Below are 12,203 nucleotides of genomic sequence, written 5' to 3' on the forward strand. Positions count from 1 at the left end.
GAATCAATATGATACCCCAATTGTCACCTCAAGTATTCATACCGCAAGATATATATCATGTGTTCTCATCTCTGAAGATTCAATCCGACAAGACAAAACTTCAAAGGGTAAAGATTCAATTCATCATACCAAGAGTATGGAGGGTAGAAACATCATATGATCCGACTATATTAACAAAGCCCATGATAGAGATCATGAGAGAGAGATATTTATCACATAGCTACTGGTACAAACCCTCAGCCCCGAGGGTGGACTACTCCCTCCTCATCTTGGTGGCCGCCGGGATGATGAAGATGGCCACCGGTGATGATTCTCCCCTCCGGCAGGGTGCCGGAACGGGGTCTAGATTGCTTTTCGGTGGTCATAGAGGCCTGCAGCGGCGGAACTTCTGATCTAGGTTAATCCCGAAGGGTTTCAGAATATTTGGGAATTTATAGTGCAAAGAGGGGTGCAGGAGGCCACCGAGGTGGGCACAACCCACCCGGGCGCGCCCTGGTGGGTTGTGCCCCCCTCGGGGCACCCCCACGTGCTGCTCTGGCCCAATGGGTGTCTTTTGGTCCATAAAAAATCATCGTGGAGTTTCGTTACGTTTGGACTCCGTTTGGTATTGATTTCCTGCGATGTAAAAAACTAGCAAAAACAGCAACTGGCACTAGGAAGTGGGTCAATAGGTTAGTCCCAAAAAATGATATAAAGTTGCTATAAAATGATTGTAAAACATCCAAGAATGATAAAATAACGACATGAATACTTCATAAATTATAGATACGTTGGAGACGTATCAGCATCCCCAAGCTTAATTCCTACTCGTCCTCGAGTAGGTAAATGATAAAAGAAATAATTTATGAAGTGTGAATGGTAGCAAAGTGCATAAGTTTGATCAATGATAATTTCAATCACTTTTCCTAGCATCGTAACAACAATTCTTTCTTATAAAAGTTCTCATGTTATAGTAGCAACCAATTCACATGTTAAGGTTCAAACAATGAACTCTCTTGAAACCCAACAACCTATGTTCTTAGTCACCAAGCAATCGCAATTCAACTTATTCAACAGAGTTTAAGTAAGAGCTCCACACATACTCAACTATAATATAGTCTTCTATGATTGCTAACACTCACCGCATACACATGAGCAAAACGTTTCAACCAGACACATAGAAAGATAGGGGCTTATTGTTTTGCCTCCCAACGTATTCACCTCAAGGGTGATGTCAACAATAATAACTCATGCTACCCATATTCAACTGGACATATGTGCCTAGATCTTTCCTCACCACATGATGCTTGCCAAAAGAGAAAAATAAGAAGGAATAGAGAGAATAACTTTGACCCTTTGCATAAAAGTAAATACTGAAAAGTAAAAGATAGGCCCTTCGCAGAGGGAAGCAGAGGTTGCCATGCGCTTATTTGTTTGTATGCTCAATCCCTTAGTGCAAAAGAACGTCATGTTGTATTGCCCCTTAAGATGACAACCTTTATTATGCAGTCTGTCGCTTTTATTCTTTGCCATCCAAGTTCGTGCAACGCTCAATTTTCTCTTACACTAAATGATCTCACACGTTTAAGAAGCAATTTTTTATTGCCTTATTGCACCGATGACAACTTACTTGAAGAATCTTATTCAATCATTAGGTAGGTATGGTGGACTCTTGAAAATAATATTTGGGTTTAAGGGTTTTTGGATGCACAAGTAGTATCTCTACTTGGTGCGGAATTTTTGGCTAGCAAAGATGGGGGCAAGCACCACATGTTGAAGGATCTATGACAATATGACTTCTATGTGAATATGAACAAACATAAATCATTACGTTGTCTTCCTTGTCCAACGTCAACAATCTTGGCATATAATATTTTGATGGGGGCTCACAATCACAAAAGATTTCCATGATAGTGTATTTTCATGTGAAAGTTCTCTTCCTTATACTAATTATTCGTGAATTGCTTGTATGACCAAAATTGTGATTGTCAAGCCTCAAAAGATTTCACTTTCTAAACCCAATGTGAAGCTACCACTAGGCATGATATAATTTCAACTTCATGACATTCAATTTATTCAACAATTTACCCATAGGATATAAGTGAAGCACAAGAGTAAATGACAAGCTACTCCAAAAAGATATAAGTGAAGATCAAATGAGTAGTTAAGTAAATAGATAGATATGTGTGGACTCTCTCTTATTTAAAACTTTCATTTCTAATTATTTTATTAAAAAAGCAAGCAAAACAAAATAAAATTACATTCCAAGGATAGCGCACATCATGTGAAGAAGCAAAAACTTAGGATTAACCGATACTAACCGATAATTGTCGATGAAGAAAGGTGGGATGCCTACCGGGGCATCCCCAAGCTTAGATGCTTGAGACTTCTTGAAATATTATCTTGGGATGCCTTGGGCATCCCCAAGTTTGAGCTTTTGTGCCTCCTTAATTCCTCTCATATCACGGTTTCCCTAAATCTTAAAAACTTCATTCACACAAAACTCAACAAGAACTCATGAGGTAAGTTAGTATAAACCAATGCAAAAACTTTATCATTCTCTTCTGTAGCAAATCACTAAAATTATTATTCAACATTGCATACTAAATGCCTCTGCATATTTAATACTCCTATCCTCAAATAGAATCATTAAACAAGCAAACATATGCAAACAATGCAAACATAACAGCAATATGCCAAAACAGTACAGTCTGTAAAGAATGCAAGAGTATCAATACTTATTCAACTCCAAACATTATGAAATTCTACCACACTGTAGAAAATTTATCAGAGCTTATTATGCAAAAAGTTTCAACATTTTATCACATTCTGACTTTCCTCGGGAATTTTTGCAACATCGATTAACTTTCTATTTTCAAATAGCAACATGTAGACTTGCAAAATAAGCATAGTAGAGGCTATCAATGCCACTTTTATTGAAATAAAAGATGCAAAACATTATTCTAAATAACAGCAAGCAAATCCTAAGAAAATAAATTAACGCTCCAAGTAAAACTCATATCATGTGACGAATGAAAACATAGCTCCAAGTGAGGTTACCGATAATGTTGGAGACGAAAGAGGGGATGCCTTCCGGGGCATGCCCAAGCTTAGTTGCTTGGATCTTCCTTGAATATTACCTTGGGGGTGCCTTGGGCATCCCCAAGCTTAGGGTCTTGTCACTCCTTATTCTTCTCATATCGTCATTGATACGTCTCCAACGTATCTATAATATTTTATTGTTCCATGCTATTATATTATCCATCTTGGATGTTTTATATGCATTTATATGCTGTTTTATATGATTTTTGGGACTAACCTATTAACCTAGATCCCAGTGCCAGTTTCTGTTTTTTCCTTGCTTTTGAGTTTTATAGAAAAGGAATACCAAACGGAGTCCAATTGACGTGCCAATTTTTGATGATTTTTTATGGACCAAAAGAAGCCCCCGGAGTAAAAGAGTTGGGCCAGAAGAGTCCCGAGCCATCCACGAGGGTGGAGGGCGCGCCCCCTATCTCGTGGACGACTCGGAGACCCCCCTGACGTGAGACCGATGCAAAAAATTCCTATAAATACAGAAACCCCCAGAAAGAAACCTAGATTGGGAGTTCCGCCGCCGCAAGCCTCTGTAGCCACCAAAAACCAATCGGGACCCTGTTCCGGCACCCTGCCGGAGGGGGGATCCATCACCGGTGGCCATCTTATTCATCCCGGCGCTCTCCATGATGAGGAGGGAGTAGTTCACCCTCGGGGATGAGGGTATGTACCAGTAGCTATGTGTCTGATCTCTCTCTCTCTCTCTCTCTCTCTCTCTCTCTCGTGTTCTTGATTCGGCACGATCTTGATGTATCGCGAGCTTTGCTATTATAGTTGGATCTTATGATGTTTCTCCCCCTCTACTCTCTTATAATGGATTGAGTTTTCCCTTTGAAGTTATCTTATCGGATTGAATCTTTAAGGATTTGAGAACACTTGATGTATGTCTTGCATGTGCTTGTCTGTGGTGACAATGGGATATTCATGTGATCTACTTGATGTATGTTTTGGTGATCAACTTGCGGGTTGAGTGACCTTGTGAACTTATGCATAGGGGTTGGCACACGTTTTCGTCTTGACTCTCCGGTAGAAACTTTGGGCACTCTTTGAAGTTCTTTGTGTTGGTTGAATAGATGAATCTGAGATTGTGTGATGCATATCGTATAATCATACCCACGGATACTTGAGGTGACATTGGAGTATCTAGGTGACATTAGGGTTTTGGTTGATTTGTGTCTTAAGGTGTTGTTCTAGTATGAACTCTCGGATAGATCAAACGGAAAGAATATCTTCGTGTTATTTTACTACGGACTCTTGAATAGATCGATCAGAAAGGATAACTTTGAGGTGGTTTCGTACCCTACAATAATCTCTTCGTTTGTTCTTCGCTATTAGTGACTTTGGAGTGACTCTTTGTTGCATGTTGAGGGATAGTTATATGATCTAATTATGTTATCCTTGTTGAGAGAACTTGCACTAGTGAAAGTATGAACCCTAGGCCTTGTTTCGAAGCATTGCAATACCGTTTCTGCTCACTTTTATCGCTTGCTACCTTGCTGTTTTTATATTTTCAGATTACAAAAACCTATATCTACCATCCATATTGCACTTGTATCACCATCTCTTCGCCGAACTAGTGCACCTATACAATTTACCATTGTATTGGGTGTGTTGGGGACACAAGAGACTCTTTGTTATTTGGTTGCAGGGTTGTTTGAGAGAGACCATCTTCATCCTACGCCTCCCACGGATTGATAAACCTTAGGTCATCCACTTGAGGGAAATTTGCTACTGTCCTACAAAACTCTGCACTTGGAGGCCCAACAACGTCTACAAGAAGAAGGTTGTGTAGTAGATATCCGTCATCTCACCCAAAACTTGAAAACTTCAATCACACAAAACTTAACGGAACTTTGTGAGATAGGTTAGTATGATAAAGAGCAAACCATTTCACTTTTGGTACTGTCAAAGACAAGATTCATAATTGTTCTCACACAATGCCTACTGTAGCATATCATTTCCACAATTTATATTGAGCAATATAAGCCATAGAAACTAGAAACCAAGCAAACTATGCATTGAAAACAGAATCTGTCAAAAACAGAACAGTCTGTAATGATCTGGATAACTACCATACTTATGCTACTCCAAAAATTATGAAACAAATTGGACCACGTGAGAAATTTGTATATTAAACTTCTGCAAAACGAATCAACTAAATAGCACTCTTCTGTTAAAAATGAGACCTATTTTCGTGAGTGCAAAAGTTTCTGTTTTTCAGCAGGGTCAAATCAACTATCACCCAACATGATCCCAAAGGCTTTACTTGGCACTTTATTGAAACAAAAGCTATAAAACATGATCAATACAATAGCTTAACCATGTTAACACATAAAAAAGTAGGTAAAAAAGTGTTGGGTTGTCTCCCAACAAGCGCTTTTTAATGCCTTTTAGCTAGGCATGATGATTTCAATGATGCTCGCATAAAAGATATGAATTGAAACACAAAGAGAGCATCAAGGAGCATATGACTAGCACATTTAATCCTAAACCACTTCCTATGCATAGGGATTTTGTGAGAAAACAACTTATGGGAAAAATAATCAACTAGCATAGGAAGGCAAAACAAGTACAACTTCAAGATTTTCAACACATAGAGAGGAAACTTGATATTATTGCAATTCCTACAAGCATAAGTTCCTCCCTCATAATAATTTTCAGTAGCATCATGAAGAAATTCAACAATATAACCATCACATAAAGCATTCTTTTCATGACACAAAAGCATAGAAAACTTATTACTCTCCACATAAGCAAATTTATTCTCATGAATAGTAGTGGGAGCAAACTCACCAAAATAACTATCATGGGATTGAAAATTAAAATCATGATGACAAGTTTCATGGTTATCATTATTCAATATAGCATGCATGTCATCACCATAATCATCATAAATAGGAGGCATGTCATCATCATAATAAATTTTCTCATCAAAACTTGGGGGACTAAAAATATCATATTCATCAAATATAGCATCCCCAAGCTTATGGCTTGGCATATCATTAGCATCATGGATATTCAAAGAATTCATACTAACAACATTCCAACCATGCTCATCATTCAAATATTTTGTGCCAAACATTTTATTGACTTCTTCTTCTAACAATTGAGCACAATTTTCTGAACCATCATTTTCAAAAAGATACTATAAGGATGATCAATAATATGATGCAACCTCAATTCCATTTTTATGTAGTTTTATTTTATAAATCAAACTAGTGATAAAACAAGAAACTAAAAGATTCGATTGCAAGATCTAAAGATATACCTTCATGCACTCACCTCCCCGGCAACGGCGCCAGAAAAGAGCTTAATGTCTACTACGCAACTTTATTCTTGTAGACTCGTGTTGGGCCTCCAAGCGCAGAGTTTTGTAGGACAGTAGCAATTTTCCCTCAAGTGGATGACCTAAGGTTTATCAATCCGTGGGAGGCGTAGGATGAAGATGGTCTCTCTCAAACAACCCTGCAGCCAAATACAATAAATCTCTTGTGTCTGTCGGATCACGGGTTCTGGCAAAACCCTCAAGGTTCGAACACTGGGGTGCGCGCGGAGATTTCCTCCCTACCGATCTACGCCCTAGCTCGCTAAAATCTCGCGGACGAACTCGAAGAACTCACAACACAAAGACACAAGATTTATACTGGTTCAGGCCACCGTGGTGGTGTAATACCCTACTCCAGTGTGGTGGTGGATGGATTGCCTCTTGGGCTGATGATGAACAGTACAAGGGGAAGAACAACCTCCTGAGGTTGAGGTGTTCTTGTGCTTGGGTATGACTAGGGTTAGCTCAGGGTCCGATCGGTCTGCCCCTACTGTGGTGGCTAGTTCTACTTATATAGGCCCTGGTCCTCTTCCCAAATATTGAGCGGGAAGGGAGCCAACAACGACCAATTTGAAAGGGGACAGCTAGTACAGCTTATCCTGACAAAAGCGGTCTTCGCCTGCAAAAGGCTCTGGTGGTGACGCCGTCTTGGGCTCCATGGTGACCTCCGTCCTGCCGTCCCACTAGTCTTGGTCTCGTTGCATCGATATGGAAACCTTTGCCTGATGCCTCGGTACTCCGCGCCTGCGCTTGCCTCCTTAGCACCAAAGAGGAAACAAGGATGCTGCACGCGCTGGGGCCCGCCTGGTCTTGATCGTCATGGCTCACGTCACGAGAGCCTCGCGAGGTTCGCCCTGCCTTGATATCTCCGCTCCTCGCGAGGCAGCCTGATGAAGCCGCTCCTGAGGAGGTCTTGGGTCGTCCGCCCCGCGAGGCTTGGCCCCTCGCGAGGGTCTTGAGTGTCTCGCTGATGAAGATGGGCCGTACAGGCCTGCTATCATAGCCACGCTGTGGGCCGCAGGCAGGCAAGTCTGGGGACCCCCGTTCCCAGAACGCCGACACTAGCCCCCGGGCCCAAGGTGCGCTCGGGCTTGGCTTTGAGGCGAAGCCAAGGGTCAAGCACGGAGCGCCGGGGGCCCCAAAAGCCTGCGGCCTTGGACGACGTGTGGCGGTTGATTGGACATGGGCGTCTCCGCTTCCCCACGCTGCCTCGGCAACTGCTCGACTTGTCAAGTCCCTGCGGCATGCAAGGAAAATCATCATTACCTGTGATCATGGGAGGCGCCGGTTAGCCTTCTTCCGCTATAAATGGGGAGGGGGGCAAAGCCCCTGTCGCCCATCCCTTCGCGGTTCGCTTGCTTCTCCCTCCTTGCTCCTCTGCTAGCAACAATGGCGCCCATCCGAAGGTTTTCCGCTGAAGATAAAGGAAAAGTTCCCCGCGATGATCCAGGGCCGCTTCCGCCGAAGAAGAGGCCGGTTCACCGTCGTGATGAAGCGGCGATGCAGGTGGTGACGAGGTCCTGGTGCGAGCGGCCTCCTACAGGGTACCCGCTACCCTTGTACGCCCGAGCCGAGGGCTCAAGAGGAAGGAGCGACAAGCGGCGCCGCCCGTGCCGCGCCCGCGGTCGCCGTGCGATGGCGGCACGCGCTGTTTCTCCCGGAGTCCACACCGCAGATTCTTCGCGCGAGCTTGTGCTGTGGGCGCCGATGCCCCCAAGCTCTTGGATCCACTTCCCGCGGTTCTTCTCCGACGTGATGCCGCCGAGGGGGCCCCTCGAGCTCTGGCTGCAGCATGCTGACTGCAACGCTCCGGCGAGCGGAGCAGAGATCGAAGCGGTCCCCACTGGCAAGATCTTCATGACCCGCGGCTGGGGTGAGGTCGCGCGGGTTTGTCATGCGAGAGGCGCCCTCGCGATCCACTTCGAGTATGACGGCGCCTCCACGCTTTTCTTCAAGGTCTTCGACGCGGATGGCCGCCGCCTGGAGTGTTGCCCTGGAGGGGAGCGCCAGGATGACACGCGCTCCGCTCGTGGCTACTCCAGCAGCAGCCCCTGGGAGTCCAGCGGTTCTCCCGAGCTCTACGAGACTCCGGAGATGAGCGACGACAGCTACGTCCCCTCGAGCTCTCGCCGCGTCCGGAGCCGGGCTGCGGCGTCCAGCCGCCGCCACCGCTGATCTGGATGGGGTCGGCGTCGGCCTCCCGTGGCCCACTGTTGATGATGGCGTCCACCACGGGAGGGTGTAGATAGAATTCCTCTAAGTTTTCGTCTTTTGTTCCCTGCGAAGAATCATGGAGTACCCCGTGGGGGCGTGTAAAGGGTTTGTAATGTCTTTTGTGTACGTCTTCCTTGTTATGAAAATTTGCGAACGCATGTCCTGTTAAGGCTCGGTCTCCCCTTTCCAACCTCGCGATAGCTTGTTGCTCTACGCTGACAGGTCCTGGTCCCCAGGCAGGCTACAGCCGTCGCTGGTATGCCAGGTCGCGTGCCGTGGTCAAGGCCAGGAGGTGTGCGGCCCGAGGTCCAGTAAGAGCCCCTGAGGCGCGATGCTCAGGAGGTCCCCTTTAGCGCTCAAGCAGCCATGGTAAGGCAAGAAAGGGAGGCGACGTGGCCGCAACGGGGCTGCGGCGTGCGCGACCCTTAGGCTCCATGAATCAGTCAATCTGAGCGCGAGACTTATCTTGGCGGTTTGGGGTCGATTCCTTGCGATGCACCAGTTTGGCGCGCAAGCTTTCGCAACATAGCTAGGTCGGCCCCTGCTACCTCTTGAGCACTGCGTTGGTTTTCCCTTGAAGAGGAAAGGGTGATGCAGTAGAGCAGCGTAAGTATTTCCCTCAGTTTTTGAGAACCAAGGTATCAATCCAGTAGGAGGCCACGCACGAGTCCCTCGCACCTACACAAACAAAAAAAAATCCTCACAACCAACGCAATAAAGGGGTTGTCAATCCCTTCACGATCACTTACGAGAGTGAGATCTGATAGATATGATAAGATAATATTTTTGGTATTTTTATGATAAAGATGCAAAGTAAAGAAAGCAAAATAAAAACGGCGCCAGAAATAGCTTGTTGTCGGGAGATTAAATATGATGGAAAATAGACCCGGGGGCCATAGGTTTCACTAGTGGCTTCTCTCGAGAGCATAAGTATTACGGTGGGTGAACAAATTACTGTTGAGCAATTGACAGAATTGAGCATAGTTATGAGAATATCTATAGGTATGATCATGTATATAGGCATCACGTCCGCGACAAGTAGACCGAATCCTGCCTGCATCTACTACTATTACTCCACACATCGACCACTATCCAGCATGCATCTAGAGTATTAAGTTCAAAAGAACAGAGTAACGCTTTAAGTAAGATGACATGATGTAGAGGGATAAACTCATGCAATATGATATAAACCCCATCTTGTTATCCTCGATGGCAACAATACAATACGCGCCTTGCTGCCCCTACTGTCACTGGGAAAGGACACCACAAGATTGAACCCAAAGCTAAGCACTTCTCCCATTGCAAGAAAGATCAATCTAGTAGGCCAAACCAAACTGATAATTCGAAGAGACTTGCAAAGATAACCATTCATACATAAAAGAATTCAGAGAAGATTCAAATATTGTTCATAGATAAACTTGATCATAAACCCACAATTCATCGGTCTCAACAAACACACCGCAAAAGAAGATTACATCGAATAGATCTCCACAAGAGAGGGGGAGAACATTGTATTGAGATCCAAAAAGAGAGAAGAAGCCATCTAGCTAATAACTATGGACCCGAAGGTCTGAGGTAAACTACTCACACATCATCGGAGAGGCTATGGTGTTGATGTAGAAGCCCTCCGTGATCGATTCCCCCTCCGGCGCAGCTCCGGAAAAGGCCCCAAGATGGGATCTCACGGGTGCAGAAGGTTGCAGCGGTGGAATTAGGTTTTTGGCTCCGTTTCTGGCAGTTTGGGGGTACGTAGGTATATATAGGAGGAAGAAGTACGTCGGTGGAGCAACGTGGGCCCCACGAGGGTGGAGGGCGCGCCCAGGGGGGTAGGCGCGCCCCCCTACCTCGTGCCTTCCTGGTTGATGTCTTGATGTAGGGTCCAAGTCCTCTGGATCACGTTCGTTCCAAAAATCACGTTCCCGAAGGTTTCATTCCGTTTGGACTCCGTTTGATATTCTTTTTCTACGAAACTCTGAAATAGGCAAAAAACAACAATTCTGGGCTGGGCCTCCGGTTAATAGGTTAGTCCCAAAAATAATTTAAAAGTGTATAATAAAGCCCAATAATGTCCAAAACAGAATATAATATAGCATGGAACAATAAAAAATTATAGATACGTTGGAGACGTATCAAGCATCCCCAAGCTTAATTCTTGCTCGTGCTCGAGTATGTAAATGATAAAAACGGAATTTTTGATGTGGAATGCTACTTGGCATAATTTCAATGTAATTCTCTTAATTGTGGTATGAATATCCGAAAGATTCAAGACAAAAGTTTAATATTGACATAAAAATAATAATACTTCAAGGATACTAACTAAGCAATTATGTCTTCTCAAAATAACATGGCCAAAGAAAGTTATCCCTACAAAATCATATAGTCTGGCTATGCTCTATCTTCACCACACAAAGTATTTAAATCATGCACAACCCCGATGACAAGCCAAGCAATTGTTTCATACTTTTGATGTTCTCAAACTTTTTCAATCTTCACGCAATACATGAGCGTGAGCCATGGACATAGCACTATATGTGGAATAGAATGGTGGTTGTGGAGAAGACAAAAATGAGAAGATAGTCTCACATCAACTAGGCGTATCAACGGGCTTTGGACATGCCCATTAATAGATATCAATGTGAGTGAGTAGGGATTGCCATGCAACGGATGCACTAGAGCTATAAGTATATGAAAGCTCAACAAAAGAAACTAAGTGGGTGTGCATCCAACTCGCTTGCTCACGAAGACCTAGGGCATTTTGAGGAAGCCCATCATTGGAATATACAAGCCAAGTTCTATAGTGAAAATTTCCCACTAGTATATGAAAGTGATATCATAGGAGACTCTCTATCATGAAGATCATGGTGCTGCTTTGAAGCACAAGTGTGGTAAAGGGATAGTAACATTGTCCCTTCTCTCTTTTTCTCTCATTTTTTTATTTGGGCCTTTTCTCTTTTTTTATGGCCTCTTCTCCTTTTTTTTACTCCGGAGTCTCATCCCGACTTATGGGGGAATCATAGTCTCCATCATCCTTTCCTCACTTGGGACAATGCTCTAAAAATGATGATCATCACACTTTTATTTACTTACAACTCAACAATTACAACTCAATACTTAGAACAAAATATGACTCTATGTGAATGCCTCCAGCGGTGTACCGGGATATGCAATGAATAAAGAGTGACATGTATGAAAGAATTATGAACGGTGGCTTTGCCACAAATACGATGTCAACTACATGATCATGCGAAGCAATATGACAATGATGGAGCGTGTCATAGTAAACGAAACGGTGGTAAGTTGCATGGCAATATATCTCGGAATGGCTATGGAAATGCCATGATAGGTAGGTATGGTGGCTGTTTTGAGGAAGGTATATGATGGGTGTATGATACCGGCGAAAAGTGCGCGGTATTAGAGAGGCTAGCAATGGTGGAAGGAAGAAAAGTGCGTATAATCCATGGACTCAACATTAGTCATAAAGAACTCATATATTTATTGCAAAAATCTAAAAGTTATCAAAGCAAAGTATTACGCGCATGCTCCTAGGGGGATAGATTGGTAGGAAAAGACCATCGCTCGTCCCCGGCCG

The sequence above is a fragment of the Aegilops tauschii genome, chromosome 2 (assembly GCF_002575655.3).
Source record: "Aegilops tauschii subsp. strangulata cultivar AL8/78 chromosome 2, Aet v6.0, whole genome shotgun sequence".
Classification (NCBI taxonomy): domain Eukaryota; kingdom Viridiplantae; phylum Streptophyta; class Magnoliopsida; order Poales; family Poaceae; genus Aegilops; species Aegilops tauschii.